A 22,397-nucleotide genomic window follows, 5' to 3' on the forward strand; every position below is an offset into this window, starting at 1 on the left:
TGTTCCCTCACAAATGTCATGAAGAGAGGGACTAGCACACATGACAGAAGGCAATTTTTGCAGGTGGGAGACGCTTGCATTGATACCCAGCTTGGGCAAAAGAAATTACCTTTGTTTGGGGCTCACATATAGACAGTGCATTCACTCGACTCGGTCAGGTTCTAAACACTTCAATTTCTACGCGCACACACACCTACACTGACTCCTCAACCTGAAAGCATGTTTTCACAAAGCTGAAGCAGCGCGTCTGTTACCATCATGACAATAACGGTCGGTTATCATGGCGCCAAACGGGTTAATCTGATTGTCAAGAATACAGTTAATGAAGACACACTTTGTAGATCGTCAGGGGAATTAGCTCAAATGGTAGAGCGCTCGCTTAGCATGCGAGAGGTACCGGGATCGATACCCGGATTCTCCAGTTCTTTTTGCATGTTATACTTTTGTGCAATCGTGTTCATTTTTGTTCCCTCACAAATGTCATGAAGAGAGGGACTAGCACACATGAGAGAAGGCAATTTTTGCAGGTGGGAGACGCTTGCATTGATACCCAGCTTGGGCAAAAGAAATTACCTTTGTTTGGGGCTCACATATAGACAGTGCATTCACTGGACTCGGTCAGGTTCTAAACACTTCAATTTCTACGCGCACACACACCTACACTGACCCCTCAACCTGAAAGCATGTTTTCACAAAGCTGAAGCAGCGCGTCTGTTACCATCATGACAATAACGGTCGGTTATCATGGCGCCAAACGGGTTAATCTGATTGTCAAGAATACAGTTAATGAAGACACACTTTGTAGATCGTCAGGGGAATTAGCTCAAATGGTAGAGCGCTCGCTTAGCATGCGAGAGGTACCGGGATCGATACCCGGATTCTCCAGTTCTTTTTGCATGTTATACTTTTGTGCAATTGTGTTCATTTTTGTTCCCTCACAAATGTCATGAAGAGAGGGACTAGCACACATGACAGAAGGCAATTTTTGCAGGTGGGAGACGCTTGCATTGATACCCAGCTTGGGCAAAAGAAATTACCTTTGTTTGGGGCTCACATATAGACAGTGCATTCACTCGACTCGGTCAGGTTCTAAACACTTCAATTTCTACGCGCACACACACCTACACTGACTCCTCAACCTGAAAGCATGTTTTCACAAAGCTGAAGCAGCGCGTCTGTTACCATCATGACAATAACGGTCGGTTATCATGGCGCCAAACGGGTTAATCTGATTGTCAAGAATACAGTTAATGAAGACACACTTTGTAGATCGTCAGGGGAATTAGCTCAAATGGTAGAGCGCTCGCTTAGCATGCGAGAGGTACCGGGATCGATATCCGGATTCTCCAGTACTTTTTGCATGTTATACTTTTGTGCAATCGTGTTCATTTTTGTTCCCTCACAAATGTCATGAAGAGAGGGACTAGCACACATGAGAGAAGGCAATTTTTGCAGGTGGGAGACGCTTGCATTGATACCCAGCTTGGGCAAAAGAAATTACCTTTGTTTGGGGCTCACATATAGACAGTGCATTCACTGGACTCGGTCAGGTTCTAAACACTTCAATTTCTACACGCACACACACCTACACTGACTCCTCAACCTGAAAGCATGTTTTCACAAAGCTGAAGCAGCGCGTCTGTTACCATCATGACAATAACGGTCGGTTATCATGGCGCCAAACGGGTTAATCTGATTGTCAAGAATACAGTTAATGAAGACACACTTTGTAGATCGTCAGGGGAATTAGCTCAAATGGTAGAGCGCTCGCTTAGCATGCGAGAGGTACCGGGATCGATACCCGGATTCTCCAGTTCTTTTTGCATGTTATACTTTTGTGCAATTGTGTTCATTTTTGTTCCCTCACAAATGTCATGAAGAGAGGGACTAGCACACATGACAGAAGACAATTTTTGCAGGTGGGAGACGCTTGCATTGATACCCAGCTTGGGCAAAAGAAATTACCTTTGTTTGGGGCTCACATATAGACAGTGCATTCACTCGACTCGGTCAGGTTCTAAACACTTCAATTTCTACGCGCACACACACCTACACTGACTCCTCAACCTGAAAGCATGTTTTCACAAAGCTGAAGCAGCGCGTCTGTTACCATCATGACAATAACGGTCGGTTATCATGGCGCCAAACGGGTTAATCTGATTGTCAAGAATACAGTTAATGAAGACACACTTTGTAGATCGTCAGGGGAATTAGCTCAAATGGTAGAGCGCTCGCTTAGCATGCGAGAGGTACCGGGATCGATACCCGGATTCTCCAGTTCTTTTTGCATGTTATACTTTTGTGCAATCGTGTTCATTTTTGTTCCCTCACAAATGTCATGAAGAGAGGGACTAGCACACATGAGAGAAGGCAATTTTTGCAGGTGGGAGACGCTTGCATTGATACCCAGCTTGGGCAAAAGAAATTACCTTTGTTTGGGGCTCACATATAGACAGTGCATTCACTCGACTCGGTCAGGTTCTAAACACTTCAATTTCTACGCACACACACACCTACACTGACTCCTCAACCTGAAAGCATGTTTTCACAAAGCTGAAGCAGCGCGTCTGTTACCATCATGACAATAACGGTCGGTTATCATGGCGCCAAACGGGTTAATCTGATTGTCAAGAATACAGTTAATGAAGACACACTTTGTAGATCGTCAGGGGAATTAGCTCAAATGGTAGAGCGCTCGCTTAGCATGCGAGAGGTACCGGGATCGATATCCGGATTCTCCAGTACTTTTTGCATGTTATACTTTTGTGCAATCGTGTTCATTTTTGTTCCCTCACAAATGTCATGAAGAGAGGGACTAGCACACATGAGAGAAGGCAATTTTTGCAGGTGGGAGACGCTTGCATTGATACCCAGCTTGGGCAAAAGAAATTACCTTTGTTTGGGGCTCACATATAGACAGTGCATTCACTGGACTCGGTCAGGTTCTAAACACTTCAATTTCTACACGCACACACACCTACACTGACTCCTCAACCTGAAAGCATGTTTTCACAAAGCTGAAGCAGCGCGTCTGTTACCATCATGACAATAACGGTCGGTTATCATGGCGCCAAACGGGTTAATCTGATTGTCAAGAATACAGTTAATGAAGACACACTTTGTAGATCGTCAGGGGAATTAGCTCAAATGGTAGAGCGCTCGCTTAGCATGCGAGAGGTACCGGGATCGATACCCGGATTCTCCAGTTCTTTTTGCATGTTATACTTTTGTGCAATTGTGTTCATTTTTGTTCCCTCACAAATGTCATGAAGAGAGGGACTAGCACACATGACAGAAGACAATTTTTGCAGGTGGGAGACGCTTGCATTGATACCCAGCTTGGGCAAAAGAAATTACCTTTGTTTGGGGCTCACATATAGACAGTGCATTCACTGGACTCGGTCAGGTTCTAAACACTTCAATTTCTACGCGCACACACACCTACACTGACTCCTCAACCTGAAAGCATGTTTTCACAAAGCTGAAGCAGCGCGTCTGTTACCATCATGACAATAACGGTCGGTTATCATGGCGCCAAACGGGTTAATCTGATTGTCAAGAATACAGTTAATGAAGACACACTTTGTAGATCGTCAGGGGAATTAGCTCAAATGGTAGAGCGCTCGCTTAGCATGCGAGAGGTACCGGGATCGATACCCGGATTCTCCAGTTCTTTTTGCATGTTATACTTTTGTGCAATCGTGTTCATTTTTGTTCCCTCACAAATGTCATGAAGAGAGGGACTAGCACACATGAGAGAAGGCAATTTTTGCAGGTGGGAGACGCTTGCATTGATACCCAGCTTGGGCAAAAGAAATTACCTTTGTTTGGGGCTCACATATAGACAGTGCATTCACTCGACTCGGTCAGGTTCTAAACACTTCAATTTCTACGCACACACACACCTACACTGACTCCTCAACCTGAAAGCATGTTTTCACAAAGCTGAAGCAGCGCGTCTGTTACCATCATGACAATAACGGTCGGTTATCATGGCGCCAAACGGGTTAATCTGATTGTCAAGAATACAGTTAATGAAGACACACTTTGTAGATCGTCAGGGGAATTAGCTCAAATGGTAGAGCGCTCGCTTAGCATGCGAGAGGTACCGGGATCGATACCCGGATTCTCCAGTTCCTATTGCATGTTATACTTTTGTGCAATCGTGTTCATTTTTGTTCCCTCACAAATGTCATGAAGAGAGGGACTAGCACACATGAGAGAAGGCAATTTTTGCAGGTGGGAGACACTTGCATTGATACCCAGCTTGGGCAAAAGAAATTACCTTTGTTTGGGGCTCACATATAGACAGTGCATTCACTGGACTCGGTCAGGTTCTAAACACTTCAATTTCTACGCGCACACACACCTACACTGACTCCTCAACCTGAAAGCATGTTTTCACAAAGCTGAAGCAGCGCGTCTGTTACCATCATGACAATAACGGTCGGTTATCATGGCGCCAAACGGGTTAATCTGATTGTCAAGAATACAGTTAATGAAGACACACTTTGTAGATCGTCAGGGGAATTAGCTCAAATGGTAGAGCGCTCGCTTAGCATGCGAGAGGTACCGGGATCGATACCCGGATTCTCCAGTACTTTTTGCATGTTATACTTTTGTGCAATCGTGTTCATTTTTGTTCCCTCACAAATGTCATGAAGAGAGGGACTAGCACACATGAGAGAAGGCAATTTTTGCAGGTGGGAGACGCTTGCATTGATACCCAGCTTGGGCAAAAGAAATTACCTTTGTTTGGGGCTCACATATAGACAGTGCATTCACTGGACTCGGTCAGGTTCTAAACACTTCAATTTCTACACGCACACACACCTACACTGACTCCTCAACCTGAAAGCATGTTTTCACAAAGCTGAAGCAGCGCGTCTGTTACCATCATGACAATAACGGTCGGTTATCATGGCGCCAAACGGGTTAATCTGATTGTCAAGAATACAGTTAATGAAGACACACTTTGTAGATCGTCAGGGGAATTAGCTCAAATGGTAGAGCGCTCGCTTAGCATGCGAGAGGTAGCGGGATCGATACCCGGATTCTCCAGTTCTCTTTGCATGTTATACTTTTGTGCAATCGTGTTCATTTTTGTTCCCTCACAAATGTCATGAAGAGAGGGACTAGCACACATGAGAGAAGGCAATTTTTGCAGGTGGGAGACGCTTGCATTGATACCCAGCTTGGGCAAAAGAAATTACCTTTGTTTGGGGCTCACATATAGACAGTGCATTCACTGGACTCGGTCAGGTTCTAAACACTTCAATTTCTACGCACACACACACCTACACTGACTCCTCAACCTGAAAGCATGTTTTCACAAAGCTGAAGCAGCGCGTCTGTTACCATCATGACAATAACGGTCGGTTATCATGGCGCCAAACAGGTTAATCTGATTGTCAAGAATACAGTTAATGAAGACACACTTTGTAGATCGTCAGGGGAATTAGCTCAAATGGTAGAGCGCTCGCTTAGCATGCAAGAGGTACCGGGATCGATACCCGGATTCTCCAGTTCTTTTTGCATGTTATACTTTTGTGCAATCGTGTTCATTTTTGTTCCCTCACAAATGTCATGAAGAGAGGGACTAGCACACATGAGAGAAGGCAATTTTTGCAGGTGGGAGACGCTTGCATTGATACCCAGCTTGGGCAAAAGAAATTACCTTTGTTTGGGGCTCACATATAGACAGTGCATTCACTCGACTCGGTCAGGTTCTAAACACTTCAATTTCTACGCGCACACACACCTACACTGACTCCTCAACCTGAAAGCATGTTTTCACAAAGCTGAAGCAGCGCGTCTGTTACCATCATGACAATAACGGTCGGTTATCATGGCGCCAAACGGGTTAATCTGATTGTCAAGAATACAGTTAATGAAGACACACTTTGTAGATCGTCAGGGGAATTAGCTCAAATGGTAGAGCGCTCGCTTAGCATGCGAGAGGTACCGGGATCGATACCCGGATTCTCCAGTTCCTATTGCATGTTATACTTTTGTGCAATCGTGTTCATTTTTGTTCCCTCACAAATGTCATGAAGAGAGGGACTAGCACACATGAGAGAAGGCAATTTTTGCAGGTGGGAGACACTTGCATTGATACCCAGCTTGGGCAAAAGAAATTACCTTTGTTTGGGGCTCACATATAGACAGTGCATTCACTGGACTCGGTCAGGTTCTAAACACTTCAATTTCTACGCGCACACACACCTACACTGACTCCTCAACCTGAAAACATGTTTTCACAAAGCTGAAGCAGCGCGTCTGTTACCATCATGACAATAACGGTCGGTTATCATGGCGCCAAACGGGTTAATCTGATTGTCAAGAATACAGTTAATGAAGACACACTTTGTAGATCGTCAGGGGAATTAGCTCAAATGGTAGAGCGCTCGCTTAGCATGCGAGAGGTACCGGGATCCATACCCGGATTCTCCAGTTCTTTTTGCATGTTATACTTTTGTGCAATCGTGTTCATTTTTGTTCCCTCACAAATGTCATGAAGAGAGGGACTAGCACACATGAGAGAAGGCAATTTTTGCAGGTGGGAGACGCTTGCATTGATACCCAGCTTGGGCAAAAGAAATTACCTTTGTTTGGGGCTCACATATAGACAGTGCATTCACTGGACTCGGTCAGGTTCTAAACACTTCAATTTCTACGCACACACACACCTACACTGACTCCTCAACCTGAAAGCATGTTTTCACAAAGCTGAAGCAGCGCGTCTGTTACCATCATGACAATAACGGTCGGTTATCATGGCGCCAAACAGGTTAATCTGATTGTCAAGAATACAGTTAATGAAGACACACTTTGTAGATCGTCAGGGGAATTAGCTCAAATGGTAGAGCGCTCGCTTAGCATGCGAGAGGTACCGGGATCGATACCCGGATTCTCCAGTTCTTTTTGCATGTTATACTTTTGTGCAATCGTGTTCATTTTTGTTCCCTCACAAATGTCATGAAGAGAGGGACTAGCACACATGAGAGAAGGCAATTTTTGCAGGTGGGAGACGCTTGCATTGATACCCAGCTTGGGCAAAAGAAATTACCTTTGTTTGGGGCTCACATATAGACAGTGCATTCACTCGACTCGGTCAGGTTCTAAACACTTCAATTTCTACGCGCACACACACCTACACTGACTCCTCAACCTGAAAGCATGTTTTCACAAAGCTGAAGCAGCGCGTCTGTTACCATCATGACAATAACGGTCGGTTATCATGGCGCCAAACGGGTTAATCTGATTGTCAAGAATACAGTTAATGAAGACACACTTTGTAGATCGTCAGGGGAATTAGCTCAAATGGTAGAGCGCTCGCTTAGCATGCGAGAGGTACCGGGATCGATACCCGGATTCTCCAGTTCTTTTTGCATGTTATACTTTTGTGCAATTGTGTTCATTTTTGTTCCCTCACAAATGTCATGAAGAGAGGGACTAGCACACATGACAGAAGGCAATTTTTGCAGGTGGGAGACGCTTGCATTGATACCCAGCTTGGGCAAAAGAAATTACCTTTGTTTGGGGCTCACATATAGACAGTGCATTCACTCGACTCGGTCAGGTTCTAAACACTTCAATTTCTACACGCACACACACCTACACTGACTCCTCAACCTGAAAGCATGTTTTCACAAAGCTGAAGCAGCGCGTCTGTTACCATCATGACAATAACGGTCGGTTATCATGGCGCCAAACGGGTTAATCTGATTGTCAAGAATACAGTTAATGAAGACACACTTTGTAGATCGTCAGGGGAATTAGCTCAAATGGTAGAGCGCTCGCTTAGCATGCGAGAGGTACCGGGATCGATACCCGGATTCTCCAGTACTTTTTGCATGTTATACTTTTGTGCAATCGTGTTCATTTTTGTTCCCTCACAAATGTCATGAAGAGAGGGACTAGCACACATGAGAGAAGGCAATTGTTGCAGGTGGGAGACGCTTGCATTGATACCCAGCTTGGGCAAAAGAAATTACCTTTGTTTGGGGCTCACATATAGACAGTGCATTCACTGGACTCGGTCAGGTTCTAAACACTTCAATTTCTACGCGCACACACACCTACACTGACTCCTCAACCTGAAAGCATGTTTTCACAAAGCTGAAGCAGCGCGTCTGTTACCATCATGACAATAACGGTCGGTTATCATGGCGCCAAACGGGTTAATCTGATTGTCAAGAATACAGTTAATGAAGACACACTTTGTAGATCGTCAGGGGAATTAGCTCAAATGGTAGAGCGCTCGCTTAGCATGCGAGAGGTACCGGGATCGATACCCGGATTCTCCAGTTCTTTTTGCATGTTATACTTTTGTGCAATCGTGTTCATTTTTGTTCCCTCACAAATGTCATGAAGAGAGGGACTAGCACACATGAGAGAAGGCAATTTTTGCAGGTGGGAGACGCTTGCATTGATACCCAGCTTGGGCAAAAGAAATTACCTTTGTTTGGGGCTCACATATAGACAGTGCATTCACTCGACTCGGTCAGGTTCTAAACACTTCAATTTCTACGCACACACACACCTACACTGACTCCTCAACCTGAAAGCATGTTTTCACAAAGCTGAAGCAGCGCGTCTGTTACCATCATGACGATTACGGTCGGTTATCATGGCGCCAAACGGGTTAATCTGATTGTCAAGAATACAGTTAATTAAGACACACTTTGTAGATCGTCAGGGGAATTAGCTCAAGGTTACCTTGAATTGGAGGTGTATGAACGGATTTAGGAGAGAGTGACAAGTTTTCTCGGAGATCGTCATTTAAAGGGACGTCTGAACTTGAATTTGGTGCCCAAAGGTAGGATAACATTTACAATGTAATTGTGTGTGAACCTACCTCGTTAGCAAGCACTTAGGTGCGTGCTATATACGGTCGCTGTATTGTTGACATCTTGCTGACTGGAGACAAAATGGCGGACTCCTATTCAAAAAGAAAGTATCAGAAGGATTGCACAATTGAAGTTCATGTAGGAGACAACAGAGTTGTAACCGCAAGCACGCTTTGCAATGTTTTGTTGGAGTATGTATCTGATGTGTGGGCATGTGTGTTGAAAGGCACAGATTGCTTTGATGTAACAGTCCCTGACAGCACCGAGGCAAGGATTCTTGCTGAAACAAATGACCTAGTCATAGAAGATCAGAAGATCTCATTCAGACTGCTTCAGAGTGACAGTGTAGTGGTGTCATTTCTTCATCTCCCACCGTACATCGATGATGAAGAAATAGAAAAAGTTCTCAGTAAGAGAGGAATAACTATGAAAAGTGACATCAAGCACAGAACTCTTAAAGGCACACACATTTTTGATGGTACAAGATATGTGAGGGTGGTATTTCCCCCTGAATGTAACTCATTACCGTATTCAATGGGGTTTAACACCCTGAATGGATACAGGTATTTTAGAGTTATACACAATAACCAAGAACGGTTATGCTTCAAGTGCAATTCTGGAGGTCACGTGGTGAAGGATTGTCCTAACACCAAATGTTATAAATGCAGTGGAAGTGGACACATTGCCAGAAATTGCAAAGCAGAAGAAAATCAGCAACGTAGTTGTCATATCTGTTTTCGTTCAATTGAAATCTGCAACTGTTTCTCCGATATAGAGGATGAGGAAAGGTTTAGCGATTCTGATTCGGATTTGGAGAGGGAGTTAGCCCCAACAAAATCCTGGGATGAGGTTCCTCTGGAACATATTTCAAAGGAGAATCATGCAGATGGAACAGAAGAAACCAAGAGAAATCAAAAAGAAGAGACAAAATTACAAGGAACTGAAAAAACGGCGAAGGAAGATAATACGCAAGTAATTCCATTTGCTGAGGATATTTCTGATTGCGAGAAGGAGGACAAGGACACCACAGACAAGAACGCTTTGCTTCAGGAAAGCCTGGACACAAGAGAAGAGGATAAAGACATTCAAAAACCAACCGGTGTATCATCTGCAAAGTGGACAATTGCGTCGCGTAAACGTGCAAGAAGGCACAAACTGCAGCCTAAATTATCAGAGACGGTATTACAAAACAATGACTTGAAGAATAAAGTGAGAGAAAGTAAAAAAGACCAACAAAAGAAAAAGAAAGCAGAAAAGGTCAATGACAGAAGAGAATTATCAGGTGTGTTGGAAAATGTTATGGAAACTCCATAATGTTGTCTAGTAAGCATCTATTTCTCTTTTCTGCAATGGTCACAGTATGGTCATGGAATGTAAATGGACTCCGGGATATAGCCAAAATGCAAAATGTATTTGCACTAATTAGGAATTCTCAAGTCAATATTGCTTTTTTGCAGGAAACTTTTTGGTCGGATGAATATATAGAAAAATATAAACATTTGTGGCCAGGAACTATTTTATATTCTAATGCAGAAAATAATAGAAGAGGTGTAGCTATATTAGTCTCAGATGGTTTTGAGCAAAATGTTAAGCTGCTTAGAAAAGATGAAGAAGGAAGATTAATAAAGGCTTCCCTAGCTATTGAAGATAGATCAGTTGCTTTATTAAACGTGTATGCCCCAAATGAGAGTAAAGAGAGAATAGATTTTTTCAAGAATTTGACAACATGGATTGAGAAAGAACACATAATTTGTGCTGGGGATTTTAATGAGATATTAAATCCTTTACTTGATAAAGGCATCAACAATATATCGTTTAATATTCAAAGTAGCAATGTTTTAAACGATTTTCTCTCTGACAACAGCCTAGTTGATATATGGAGATATAAAAACTATGACAAAAAAGAATTTACCAGAATACAGTCTGTGTTAGGAAGTATGAAACAATCTAGAATTGATCTGATGATTGTTTCAAGAGATCTCATTACAAGTGCTGTAAATAGTTACATTAGATATTCCTCTGTGAGCGATCACAGTATAGTAGCCCTCAGATTGGACTTTTCTTCAGTAGAAAGAGGTCCTGGGGTATGGATTTTTAATAATCAGCTTCTGGAAGATTTCACATTCTACTTACGAATTATTGCATTAATAGAGGAGGCAAAACAATGCCCTTTACTTGAAACAGATCCATTGATATGGTGGGATAACTTAAAATACAAATTTAAAACATTTTCCAGATTTTATGCATCTAAGAAAAACAGGGAAGCAAAAGCTGATTATTATAAAATTCAAAATAAGCTTAGAATTGAATATCATAAAATATCCTCCATTCCTGGCTATAAATCTACCGATTTACAATTATTGGAAAGTGAACTAGAGGTGTATGAGAATAATAAATGCAAGGGTGCTATTCTCAGGTCAAAAGCTCAGTGCACGCTGGAGTCAGATAGAAACACCACTTACTTTTTGAACTTGAAAAAAGTAAACAACAGGCTAATTCAATAAAATCACTGTACAAGGAAGATGGTACTATAGCCAGGAATACAGAGGATATTTTAGATACTGCTCAGCAATTTTACTCATCCTTATTTACTGCTGAGCAATGTGATTTCGTAAAACAACAAAGTCTCATTGATAATATTGGGAAAAAACTTTCTGAAGAAGAAAAACAATCATGTGACGTACCTATTTCTCAGAGTGAGCTTACAAAAGCACTCAAAGGAATGAAAAAGAATAAATCACCGGGTCCGGACGGCCTAACTGTTGAGTTTTATTTAAAGTTGTGGAATATTTTATGTCCCTTCTTTTTAGAAGTTGTAGATGGTATATACAAAGAGCAATCTTTCTCGCTCCATGAAAAAGAGTATTATTAGTTTATTTTATAAAAAGAAAGGTGACAAAAGGGACATTAAGTGTTACAGACCTATCTCATTGATTAATGTAGACTCTAAGCTCATTTCTAGAGTGTTGTCGTTGAGATTGAGAAATGTGATGGCTTCAGTTGTCTCCCCTGAACAATCTTGTTGCATACCAGGAAGAGACATAGCCAGTAACCTACATTCTGTTAGAGATGTCATTGATGTTGTCAGTAATCATAATGATGACTCCTATCTCATTAAAATAGATCAAGAAAAAGCCTTTGATAGGGTATCGCACCAATATTTATTTCAAATTCTTAGGAAATTTAACTTTGGAGATTTTTTCATTTCATGGATTAAGATCCTATATACTGATATAAAGAGTTCTGTGAAATGCAATGGTCATTTGACACCATACTTCACTTTAACTCGTGGAGTTAGGCAGGGGGATCCAATGAGCTCTATGCTATATGTGTTGGTGTCAGAGCCACTGAATTTAATAATAAAAAACAATCCTGATATTCATGGAATTAACATCAGTAATGATATTAATTCTTTGATATACCAACATGCTGATGACACAACAGTTACTGTCTCAGATGTTAACTCTGTCCTTGAAACATTTAGTACAGTTAACTTCTATTGTGAGGCAACGGGTGCAAAAATCAATGTTGAAAAATCGCAAATTTTGTTATTGGGTAAAACAAGGTTTAGAGATTTTTCAATCAACATTCCGGTTAAAGTGAAAAGAGATTGTATAGAAGTATTGGGCATTTATTTCGGCATCGACAAAGCGATGTGTGAAACTTTAAACTGGAGGAAGAAAATGGAAAAAATACAAGCACTGTTAAATTCATGGCTGCGTAGACAGTTAACCTTACAAGGCAGAGCCATTGTTATTAATATCCTTATGAGCTCTCGTTTGTGGTATATGTTCACTGTACTACCTGTTCCATATTGGGTGGAGAATAAATTTACACAAATGTTTAGAGACTTTTTATGGCATAACAAACCTGCCAAAATAGCACACGGTACATGCATTGGTGTTTGTTTAGATGGAGGTCTTAATATACCAGATTTACGTTTAAAAAATATGCTTTAAGGCTGAAATTACTGAGAGCCTATGTCAATTGTCAGCTCAGTTGTATTTGGAAACAAACATTTGTATATTTTATGTCACATCTTCTGAAAATGAACTTAGGAATTGATGCTTTAAGCCTTGAATATGATAAAGCCTATTTACAGAATATAAGTCCATTTTATGCAGAGTTACTAGCTGCATGGAATGAATTGAATGAAGGAAAAAGACCATTACTTAAAAAGGTAGATGATATCATGAATCAGCCAATATTTAAGAATCCATTGATTACATTCAATGGAAAAACTCTTATGTTTCAGTCATTTATTTCAAGTGGAATTATTTGCATCAAGCATATTTGTTTTGAAGTTATTCCAAAATTCATGTCTGGACACATTATTGTTAATATAATCCATGACACCTTACCTGAGATGGATGTAAGTACCATACAACAATGTTATGCCATTATTTTATTAGCGCTTCCGTCAGAGTGGAAAAAGATCATTTTGTCAGAGGTTGCCACTAACTCCCCATCAAGAGACATAACATGCACTGTTCAAAACCAGGATCTGTCTGTTGATTTATTCACAACAAAATTTTGTTATGAAGTTCTCAGGAAAAAACATTTCAAGGAACCAGTAGCTATCGCTTGGTGGAATCAGTTTGCACTGGATATTAATTGGAAAGATATTTGGATGAATGTATGGGAAAAAGATAAATCAACAGACTCCATACAGTTAGATTTTTAAATTGCACATATTATTGTTTTCACATATGATAAACTTCTAAAAATTGGACTGTCAAACACTGATGTTTGTCCAGTGTGTCACATACAAACAGAAGACATTTTACATCTGTTCGTCTTCTGCAAGGAGTTATCGCCCTTGCAAGACCTCATCATTGAAATGTTGACAGATGTGTGCCAGGACACAGGCTTTAGTTTTGGACAGTTATCTATCTGGTTATTGTTTGGGTTCTTACCGGAAAAGAAGTTGTCGTCTAAAGCATTCATGGACATTGTATTCTCAATTTATCGTCTAGCTGTATTTAAAAGGAGGGTGATATTGAGCCAAAACATGATTTCATTTCACATGAAGGCATTTTTCAAATCATTGATAAGACGTCATTTTAGCCTGTTGTTCTTTAAATATTCCAAAGCAAATCAATCACACATTTTCATTCAAAAATATGGCATGAGCAATACATTCATATCGTTCGATGGAAATGAGATTGTTCTACACTCACCGTTAGATTAGAATATTACATAATGCTTTATAAAATACTGGGGTACTCAGATTAGCTACATTAAATATATTATACATTTATTCGGGTATATTTCTTCATTGTAACCTATAAAAAACTTCTGAACATTTCTATGAAAATATACTTCCTCTCTTTTCAATTGAAATGTTAGGCACTGCCACCCCAAATCTGTGATACATATTTTATTTATGAGGTGGTAGTGTAAGCACTGTCTGCGACTGTAATTCTACAAATTTGTGAATAAATATTTTAATGAAAAAAAAAAAAAAGAGCGCTCGATTAGCATGCGAGAGGTACCGGGATCGATACCCGGATTCTCCAGTTCTTTTTGCATGTTATACTTTTGTGCAATCGTGTTCATTTTTGTTCCCTCACAAATGTCATGAAGAGAGGGACTAGCACACATGAGAGAAGGCAATTACCCAGCTTGGGCAAAAGAAATTACCTTTGTTTGGGGCTCACATATAGACAGTGCATTCACTCGACTCGGTCAGGTTCTAAACACTTCAATTTCTACGCGCACACACACCTACACTGACTCCTCAACCTGAAAGCATGTTTTCACAAAGCTGAAGCAGCGTGTCTGTTACCATCATGACAATAACGGTCGGTTATCATGCCGCCAAACGGGTTAATCTGATTGTCAAGAATACAGTTAATGAAGACACACTTTGTAGATCGTCAGGGGAATTAGCTCAAATGTTAGAGCGCTCGCTTAGCATGCGAGAGGTACCGGGATCGATACCCGGATTCTCCAGTTCTTTTTGCATGTTATACTTTTGTGCAATCGTGTTCATTTTTGTTCCCTCACAAATGTCATGAAGAGAGGGACTAGCACACATGAGAGAAGGCAATTTTTGCAGGTGGGAGACGCTTGCATTGATACCCAGCTTGGGCAAAAGAAATTACCTTTGTTTGGGGCTCACATATAGACAGTGCATTCACTGGACTCGGTCAGGTTCTAAACACTTCAATTTCTACGCGCACACACACCTACACTGACTCCTCAACCTGAAAGCATGTTTTCACAAAGCTGAAGCAGCGCGTCTGTTACCATCATGACAATAACGGTCGGTTATCATGCCGCCAAACGGGTTAATCTGATTGTCAAGAATACAGTTAATGAAGACACACTTTGTAGATCGTCAGGGGAATTAGCTCAAATGGTAGAGCGCTCGCTTAGCATGCGAGAGGTACCGGGATCGATACCCGGATTCTCCAGTTCTTTTTGCATGTTATACTTTTGTGCAATCGTGTTCATTTTTGTTCCCTCACAAATGTCATGAAGAGAGGGACTAGCACACATGAGAGAAGGCAATTTTTGCAGGTGGGAGACGCTTGCATTGATACCCAGCTTGGGCAAAAGAAATTACCTTTGTTTGGGGCTCACATATAGACAGTGCATTCACTCGACTCGGTCAGGTTCTAAACACTTCAATTTCTACGCGCACACACACCTACACTGACTCCTCAACCTGAAAGCATGTTTTCACAAAGCTGAAGCAGCGCGTCTGTTACCATCATGACAATAACGGTCGGTTATCATGCCGCCAAACGGGTTAATCTGATTGTCAAGAATACAGTTAATGAAGACACACTTTGTATATCGTCAGGGGAATTAGCTCAAATGGTAGAGCGCTCGCTTAGCATGCGAGAGGTACCGGGATCGATACCCGGATTCTCCAGTTCTTTTTGCATGTTATACTTTTGTGCAATCGTGTTCATTTTTGTTCCCTCACAAATGTCATGAAGAGAGGGACTAGCACACATGAGAGAAGGCAATTACCCAGCTTGGGCAAAAGAAATTACCTTTGTTTGGGGCTCACATATAGACAGTGCATTCACTCGACTCGGTCAGGTTCTAAACACTTCAATTTCTACGCGCACACACACCTACACTGACTCCTCAACCTGAAAGCATGTTTTCACAAAGCTGAAGCAGCGCGTCTGTTACCATCATGACAATAACGGTCGGTTATCATGCCGCCAAACGGGTTAATCTGATTGTCAAGAATACAGTTAATGAAGACACACTTTGTAGATCGTCAGGGGAATTAGCTCAAATGGTAGAGCGCTCGCTTAGCATGCGAGAGGTACCGGGATCGATACCCGGATTCTCCAGTTCTTTTTGCATGTTATACTTTTGTGCAATCGTGTTCATTTTTGTTCCCTCACAAATGTCATGAAGAGAGGGACTAGCACACATGAGAGAAGGCAATTTTTGCAGGTGGGAGACGCTTGCATTGATACCCAGCTTGGGCAAAAGAAATTACCTTTGTTTGGGGCTCACATATAGACAGTGCATTCACTCGACTCGGTCAGGTTCTAAACACTTCAATTTCTACGCGCACACACACCTACACTGACTCCTCAACCTGAAAGCATGTTTTCACAAAGCTGAAGCAGCGCGTCTGTTACCATCATGACAATAACGGTCGGTTATCATGCCGCCAAACGGGTTAATCTGATTGTCAAGAATACAGTTAATGAAGACACACTTTGTATATCGTCAGGGGAATTAGCTCAAATGTTAGAGCGCTCGCTTAGCATGCGAGAGGTACCGGGATCGATACCCGGATTCTCCAGTTCTTTTTGCATGTTATACTTTTGTGCAATCGTGTTCATTTTTGTTCCCTCACAAATGTCATGAAGAGAGGGACTAGCACACATGAGAGAAGGCAATTACCCAGCTTGGGCAAAAGAAATTACCTTTGTTTGGGGCTCACATATAGACAGTGCATTCACTGGACTCGGTCAGGTTCTAAACACTTCAATTTCTACGCGCACACACACCTACACTGACTCCTCAACCTGAAAGCATGTTTTCACAAAGCTGAAGCAGCGCGTCTGTTACCATCATGACAATAACGGTCGGTTATCATGGCGCCAAACGGGTTAATCTGATTGTCAAGAATACAGTTAATGAAGACACACTTTGTAGATCGTCAGGGGAATTAGCTCAAATGGTAGAGCGCTCGCTTAGCATGCGAGAGGTACCGGGATCGATACCCGGATTCTCCAGTTCTTTTTGCATGTTATACTTTTGTGCAATCGTGTTCATTTTTGTTCCCTCACAAATGTCATGAAGAGAGGGACTAGCACACATGAGAGAAGGCAATTTTTGCAGGTGGGAGACGCTTGCATTGATACCCAGCTTGGGCAAAAGAAATTACCTTTGTTTGGGGCTCACATATAGACAGTGCATTCACTCGACTCGGTCAGGTTCTAAACACTTCAATTTCTACGCGCACACACACCTACACTGACTCCTCAACCTGAAAGCATGTTTTCACAAAGCTGAAGCAGCGCGTCTGTTACCATCATGACAATAACGGTCGGTTATCATGCCGCCAAACGGGTTAATCTGATTGTCAAGAATACAGTTAATGAAGACACACTTTTTAGATCGTCAGGGGAATTAGCTCAAATGGTAGAGCGCTCGCTTAGCATGCGAGAGGTACCGGGATCGATACCCGGATTCTCCAGTTCTTTTTGCATGTTATACTTTTGTGCAATCGTGTTCATTTTTGTTCCCTCACAAATGTCATGAAGAGAGGGACTAGCACACATGAGAGAAGGCAATTTTTGCAGGTGGGAGACGCTTGCATTGATACCCAGCTTGGGCAAAAGAAATTACCTTTGTTTGGGGCTCACATATAGACAGTGCATTCACTGGACTCGGTCAGGTTCTAAACACTTCAATTTCTACGCGCACACACACCTACACTGACTCCTCAACCTGAAAGCATGTTTTCACAAAGCTGAAGCAGCGCGTCTGTTACCATCATGACAATAACGGTCGGTTATCATGCCGCCAAACGGGTTAATCTGATTGTCAAGAATACAGTTAATGAAGACACACTTTGTAGATCGTCAGGGGAATTAGCTCAAATGGTAGAGCGCTCGATTAGCATGCGAGAGGTACCGGGATCGATACCCGGATTCTCCAGTTCTTTTTGCATGTTATACTTTTGTGCAATCGTGTTCATTTTTGTTCCCTCACAAATGTCATGAAGAGAGGGACTAGCACACATGAGAGAAGGCAATTACCCAGCTTGGGCAAAAGAAATTACCTTTGTTTGGGGCTCACATATAGACAGTGCATTCACTCGACTCGGTCAGGTTCTAAACACTTCAATTTCTACGCGCACACACACCTACACTGACTCCTCAACCTGAAAGCATGTTTTCACAAAGCTGAAGCAGCGCGTCTGTTACCATCATGACAATAACGGTCGGTTATCATGCCGCCAAACGGGTTAATCTGATTGTCAAGAATACAGTTAATGAAGACACACTTTTTAGATCGTCAGGGGAATTAGCTCAAATGTTAGAGCGCTCGCTTAGCATGCGAGAGGTACCGGGATCGATACCCGGATTCTCCAGTTCTTTTTGCATGTTATACTTTTGTGCAATCGTGTTCATTTTTGTTCCCTCACAAATGTCATGAAGAGAGGGACTAGCACACATGAGAGAAGGCAATTTTTGCAGGTGGGAGACGCTTGCATTGATACCCAGCTTGGGCAAAAGAAATTACCTTTGTTTGGGGCTCACATATAGACAGTGCATTCACTGGACTCGGTCAGGTTCTAAACACTTCAATTTCTACGCGCACACACACCTACACTGACTCCTCAACCTGAAAGCATGTTTTCACAAAGCTGAAGCAGCGCGTCTGTTACCATCATGACAATAACGGTCGGTTATCATGCCGCCAAACGGGTTAATCTGATTGTCAAGAATACAGTTAATGAAGACACACTTTGTAGATCGTCAGGGGAATTAGCTCAAATGTTAGAGCGCTCGCTTAGCATGCGAGAGGTACCGGGATCGATACCCGGATTCTCCAGTTCTTTTTGCATGTTATACTTTTGTGCAATCGTGTTCATTTTTGTTCCCTCACAAATGTCATGAAGAGAGGGACTAGCACACATGAGAGAAGGCAATTACCCAGCTTGGGCAAAAGAAATTACCTTTGTTTGGGGCTCACATATAGACAGTGCATTCACTCGACTCGGTCAGGTTACTAAACACTTCAATTTCTACGCGCACACACACCTACACTGACTCCTCAACCTGAAAGCATGTTTTCACAAAGCTGAAGCAGCGCGTCTGTTACCATCATGACAATAACGGTCGGTTATCATGCCGCCAAACGGGTTAATCTGATTGTCAAGAATACAGTTAATGAAGACACACTTTGTATATCGTCAGGGGAATTAGCTCAAATGGTAGAGCGCTCGCTTAGCATGCGAGAGGTACCGGGATCGATACCCGGATTCTCCAGTTCTTTTTGCATGTTATACTTTTGTGCAATCGTGTTCATTTTTGTTCCCTCACAAATGTCATGAAGAGAGGGACTAGCACACATGAGAGAAGGCAATTTTTGCAGGTGGGAGACGCTTGCATTGATACCCAGCTTGGGCAAAAGAAATTACCTTTGTTTGGGGCTCACATATAGACAGTGCATTCACTGGACTCGGTCAGGTTCTAAACACTTCAATTTCTACGCGCACACACACCTACACTGACTCCTCAACCTGAAAGCATGTTTTTACAAAGCTGAAGCAGCGCGTCTGTTACCATCATGACAATAACGGTCGGTTATCATGCCGCCAAACGGGTTAATCTGATTGTCAAGAATACAGTTAATGAAGACACACTTTGTAGATCGTCAGGGGAATTAGCTCAAATGGTAGAGCGCTCGCTTAGCATGCGAGAGGTACCGGGATCGATACCCGGATTCTCCAGTTCTTTTTGCATGTTATACTTTTGTGCAATCGTGTTCACTTTTGTTCCCTCACAAATGTCATGAAGAGAGGGACTAGCACACATGAGAGAAGGCAATTTTTGCAGGTGGGAGACGCTTGCATTGATACCCAGCTTGGGCAAAAGAAATTACCTTTGTTTGGGGCTCACATATAGACAGTGCATTCACTGGACTCGGTCAGGTTCTAAACACTTCAATTTCTACGCGCACACACACCTACACTGACTCCTCAACCTGAAAGCATGTTTTCACAAAGCTGAAGCAGCGCGTCTGTTACCATCATGACAATAACGGTCGGTTATCATGCCGCCAAACGGGTTAATCTGATTGTCAAGAATACAGTTAATGAAGACACACTTTTTAGATCGTCAGGGGAATTAGCTCAAACGGTAGAGCGCTCGCTTAGCATGCGAGAGGTACAGGGATCGATACCCGGATTCTCCAGTTCTTTTTGCATGTTATACTTTTGTGCAATCGTGTTCATTTTTGTTCCCTCACAAATGTCATGAAGAGAGGGACTAGCACACATGAGAGAAGGCAATTTTTGCAGGTGGGAGACGCTTGCATTGATACCCAGCTTGGGCAAAAGAAATTACCTTTGTTTGGGGCTCACATATAGACAGTGCATTCACTCGACTCGGTCAGGTTCTAAACACTTCAATTTCTACGCGCACACACACCTACACTGACTCCTCAACCTGAAAGCATGTTTTCACAAAGCTGAAGCAGCGCGTCTGTTACCATCATGACAATAACGGTCGGTTATCATGCCGCCAAACGGGTTAATCTGATTGTCAAGAATACAGTTAATGAAGACACACTTTGTAGATCATCAGGGGAATTAGCTCAAATGGTAGAGCGCTCGCTTAGCATGCGAGAGGTACCGGGATCGATACCCGGATTCTCCAGTTCTTTTTGCATGTTATACTTTTGTGCAATCGTGTTCATTTTTGTTCCCTCACAAATGTCATGAAGAGATTGACTAGCACACATGAGAGAAGGCAATTACCCAGCTTGGGCAAAAGAAATTACCTTTGTTTGGGGCTCACATATAGACAGTGCATTCACTGGACTCGGTCAGGTTCTAAACACTTCAATTTCTACGCGCACACACACCTACACTGACTCCTCAACCTGAAAGCATGTTTTCACAAAGCTGAAGCAGCGCGTCTGTTACCATCATGACAATAACGGTCGGTTATCATGCCGCCAAACGGGTTAATCTGATTGTCAAGAATACAGTTAATGAAGACACACTTTGTAGATCGTCAGGGGAATTAGCTCAAATGGTAGAGCGCTCGCTTAGCATGCGAGAGGTACCGGGATCGATACCCGGATTCTCCAGTTCTTTTTGCATGTTATACTTTTGTGCAATCGTGTTCATTTTTGTTCCCTCACAAATGTCATGAAGAGAGGGACTAGCACACATGAGAGAAGGCAATTTTTGCAGGTGGGAGACGCTTGCATTGATACCCAGCTTGGGCAAAAGAAATTACCTTTGTTTGGGGCTCACATATAGACAGTGCATTCACTCGACTCGGTCAGGTTCTAAACACTTCAATTTCTACGCGCACACACACCTACACTGACTCCTCAACCTGAAAGCATGTTTTCACAAAGCTGAAGCAGCGCGTCTGTTACCATCATGACAATAACGGTCGGTTATCATGCCGCCAAACGGGTTAATCTGATTGTCAAGAATACAGTTAATGAAGACACACTTTGTATATCGTCAGGGGAATTAGCTCAAATGTTAGAGCGCTCGCTTAGCATGCGAGAGGTACCGGGATCGATACCCGGATTCTCCAGTTCTTTTTGCATGTTATACTTTTGTGCAATCGTGTTCATTTTTGTTCCCTCACAAATGTCATGAAGAGAGGGACTAGCACACATGAGAGAAGGCAATTACCCAGCTTGGGCAAAAGAAATTACCTTTGTTTGGGGCTCACATATAGACAGTGCATTCACTGGACTCGGTCAGGTTCTAAACACTTCAATTTCTACGCGCACACACACCTACACTGACTCCTCAACCTGAAAGCATGTTTTCACAAAGCTGAAGCAGCGCGTCTGTTACCATCATGACAATAACGGTCGGTTATCATGGCGCCAAACGGGTTAATCTGATTGTCAAGAATACAGTTAATGAAGACACACTTTGTAGATCGTCAGGGGAATTAGCTCAAATGGTAGAGCGCTCGCTTAGCATGCGAGAGGTACCGGGATCGATACCCGGATTCTCCAGTTCTTTTTGCATGTTATACTTTTGTGCAATCGTGTTCATTTTTGTTCCCTCACAAATGTCATGAAGAGAGGGACTAGCACACATGAGAGAAGGCAATTACCCAGCTTGGGCAAAAGAAATTACCTTTGTTTGGGGCTCACATATAGACAGTGCATTCACTCGACTCGGTCAGGTTCTAAACACTTCAATTTCTACGCGCACACACACCTACACTGACTCCTCAACCTGAAAGCATGTTTTCACAAAGCTGAAGCAGCGCGTCTGTTACCATCATGACAATAACGGTCGGTTATCATGCCGCCAAACGGGTTAATCTGATTGTCAAGAATACA

The 22,397-nt window shown here is 42.4% G+C and overlaps 23 non-coding genes across 23 annotated transcripts; all 23 read left to right on the plus strand.

The window, feature by feature from the left end:
- The first annotated feature begins 348 nt into the window (after positions 1-348).
- On the plus strand, positions 349-421 carry Trnaa-agc (transfer RNA alanine (anticodon AGC)). The gene has a single exon. It is a non-coding gene; the product is annotated as a tRNA-Ala (tRNA).
- A 391-nt stretch (positions 422-812) lies between these two features.
- On the plus strand, positions 813-885 carry Trnaa-agc (transfer RNA alanine (anticodon AGC)). Its single transcript has one exon. It is a non-coding gene; the product is annotated as a tRNA-Ala (tRNA).
- Positions 886-1,740: 855 nt separating this feature from the next.
- Trnaa-agc (transfer RNA alanine (anticodon AGC)) lies at positions 1,741-1,813 on the plus strand. Its single transcript has one exon. It is a non-coding gene; the product is annotated as a tRNA-Ala (tRNA).
- Positions 1,814-2,204: 391 nt separating this feature from the next.
- Trnaa-agc (transfer RNA alanine (anticodon AGC)) lies at positions 2,205-2,277 on the plus strand. The gene has a single exon. It is a non-coding gene; the product is annotated as a tRNA-Ala (tRNA).
- Positions 2,278-3,132: 855 nt separating this feature from the next.
- Positions 3,133-3,205, plus strand: Trnaa-agc (transfer RNA alanine (anticodon AGC)). The gene has a single exon. It is a non-coding gene; the product is annotated as a tRNA-Ala (tRNA).
- A 391-nt stretch (positions 3,206-3,596) lies between these two features.
- On the plus strand, positions 3,597-3,669 carry Trnaa-agc (transfer RNA alanine (anticodon AGC)). Its single transcript has one exon. It is a non-coding gene; the product is annotated as a tRNA-Ala (tRNA).
- Positions 3,670-4,060: 391 nt separating this feature from the next.
- On the plus strand, positions 4,061-4,133 carry Trnaa-agc (transfer RNA alanine (anticodon AGC)). The gene has a single exon. It is a non-coding gene; the product is annotated as a tRNA-Ala (tRNA).
- Positions 4,134-4,524: 391 nt separating this feature from the next.
- On the plus strand, positions 4,525-4,597 carry Trnaa-agc (transfer RNA alanine (anticodon AGC)). The gene has a single exon. It is a non-coding gene; the product is annotated as a tRNA-Ala (tRNA).
- A 1,319-nt stretch (positions 4,598-5,916) lies between these two features.
- Positions 5,917-5,989, plus strand: Trnaa-agc (transfer RNA alanine (anticodon AGC)). Its single transcript has one exon. It is a non-coding gene; the product is annotated as a tRNA-Ala (tRNA).
- Positions 5,990-6,844: 855 nt separating this feature from the next.
- Positions 6,845-6,917, plus strand: Trnaa-agc (transfer RNA alanine (anticodon AGC)). The gene has a single exon. It is a non-coding gene; the product is annotated as a tRNA-Ala (tRNA).
- Positions 6,918-7,308: 391 nt separating this feature from the next.
- Trnaa-agc (transfer RNA alanine (anticodon AGC)) lies at positions 7,309-7,381 on the plus strand. Its single transcript has one exon. It is a non-coding gene; the product is annotated as a tRNA-Ala (tRNA).
- Positions 7,382-7,772: 391 nt separating this feature from the next.
- Positions 7,773-7,845, plus strand: Trnaa-agc (transfer RNA alanine (anticodon AGC)). The gene has a single exon. It is a non-coding gene; the product is annotated as a tRNA-Ala (tRNA).
- A 391-nt stretch (positions 7,846-8,236) lies between these two features.
- On the plus strand, positions 8,237-8,309 carry Trnaa-agc (transfer RNA alanine (anticodon AGC)). Its single transcript has one exon. It is a non-coding gene; the product is annotated as a tRNA-Ala (tRNA).
- Positions 8,310-15,198: 6,889 nt separating this feature from the next.
- Trnaa-agc (transfer RNA alanine (anticodon AGC)) lies at positions 15,199-15,271 on the plus strand. Its single transcript has one exon. It is a non-coding gene; the product is annotated as a tRNA-Ala (tRNA).
- Positions 15,272-15,662: 391 nt separating this feature from the next.
- Positions 15,663-15,735, plus strand: Trnaa-agc (transfer RNA alanine (anticodon AGC)). Its single transcript has one exon. It is a non-coding gene; the product is annotated as a tRNA-Ala (tRNA).
- Positions 15,736-16,098: 363 nt separating this feature from the next.
- Trnaa-agc (transfer RNA alanine (anticodon AGC)) lies at positions 16,099-16,171 on the plus strand. Its single transcript has one exon. It is a non-coding gene; the product is annotated as a tRNA-Ala (tRNA).
- An 827-nt stretch (positions 16,172-16,998) lies between these two features.
- Positions 16,999-17,071, plus strand: Trnaa-agc (transfer RNA alanine (anticodon AGC)). Its single transcript has one exon. It is a non-coding gene; the product is annotated as a tRNA-Ala (tRNA).
- A 391-nt stretch (positions 17,072-17,462) lies between these two features.
- Positions 17,463-17,535, plus strand: Trnaa-agc (transfer RNA alanine (anticodon AGC)). The gene has a single exon. It is a non-coding gene; the product is annotated as a tRNA-Ala (tRNA).
- A 1,728-nt stretch (positions 17,536-19,263) lies between these two features.
- Trnaa-agc (transfer RNA alanine (anticodon AGC)) lies at positions 19,264-19,336 on the plus strand. The gene has a single exon. It is a non-coding gene; the product is annotated as a tRNA-Ala (tRNA).
- A 391-nt stretch (positions 19,337-19,727) lies between these two features.
- Positions 19,728-19,800, plus strand: Trnaa-agc (transfer RNA alanine (anticodon AGC)). Its single transcript has one exon. It is a non-coding gene; the product is annotated as a tRNA-Ala (tRNA).
- Positions 19,801-20,655: 855 nt separating this feature from the next.
- On the plus strand, positions 20,656-20,728 carry Trnaa-agc (transfer RNA alanine (anticodon AGC)). Its single transcript has one exon. It is a non-coding gene; the product is annotated as a tRNA-Ala (tRNA).
- A 363-nt stretch (positions 20,729-21,091) lies between these two features.
- Positions 21,092-21,164, plus strand: Trnaa-agc (transfer RNA alanine (anticodon AGC)). The gene has a single exon. It is a non-coding gene; the product is annotated as a tRNA-Ala (tRNA).
- Positions 21,165-21,991: 827 nt separating this feature from the next.
- Trnaa-agc (transfer RNA alanine (anticodon AGC)) lies at positions 21,992-22,064 on the plus strand. Its single transcript has one exon. It is a non-coding gene; the product is annotated as a tRNA-Ala (tRNA).
- Positions 22,065-22,397: the final 333 nt, after the last annotated feature.

This window comes from Haliotis asinina, chromosome 6 (assembly GCF_037392515.1).
Source record: "Haliotis asinina isolate JCU_RB_2024 chromosome 6, JCU_Hal_asi_v2, whole genome shotgun sequence".
NCBI lineage: Eukaryota > Metazoa > Mollusca > Gastropoda > Lepetellida > Haliotidae > Haliotis > Haliotis asinina.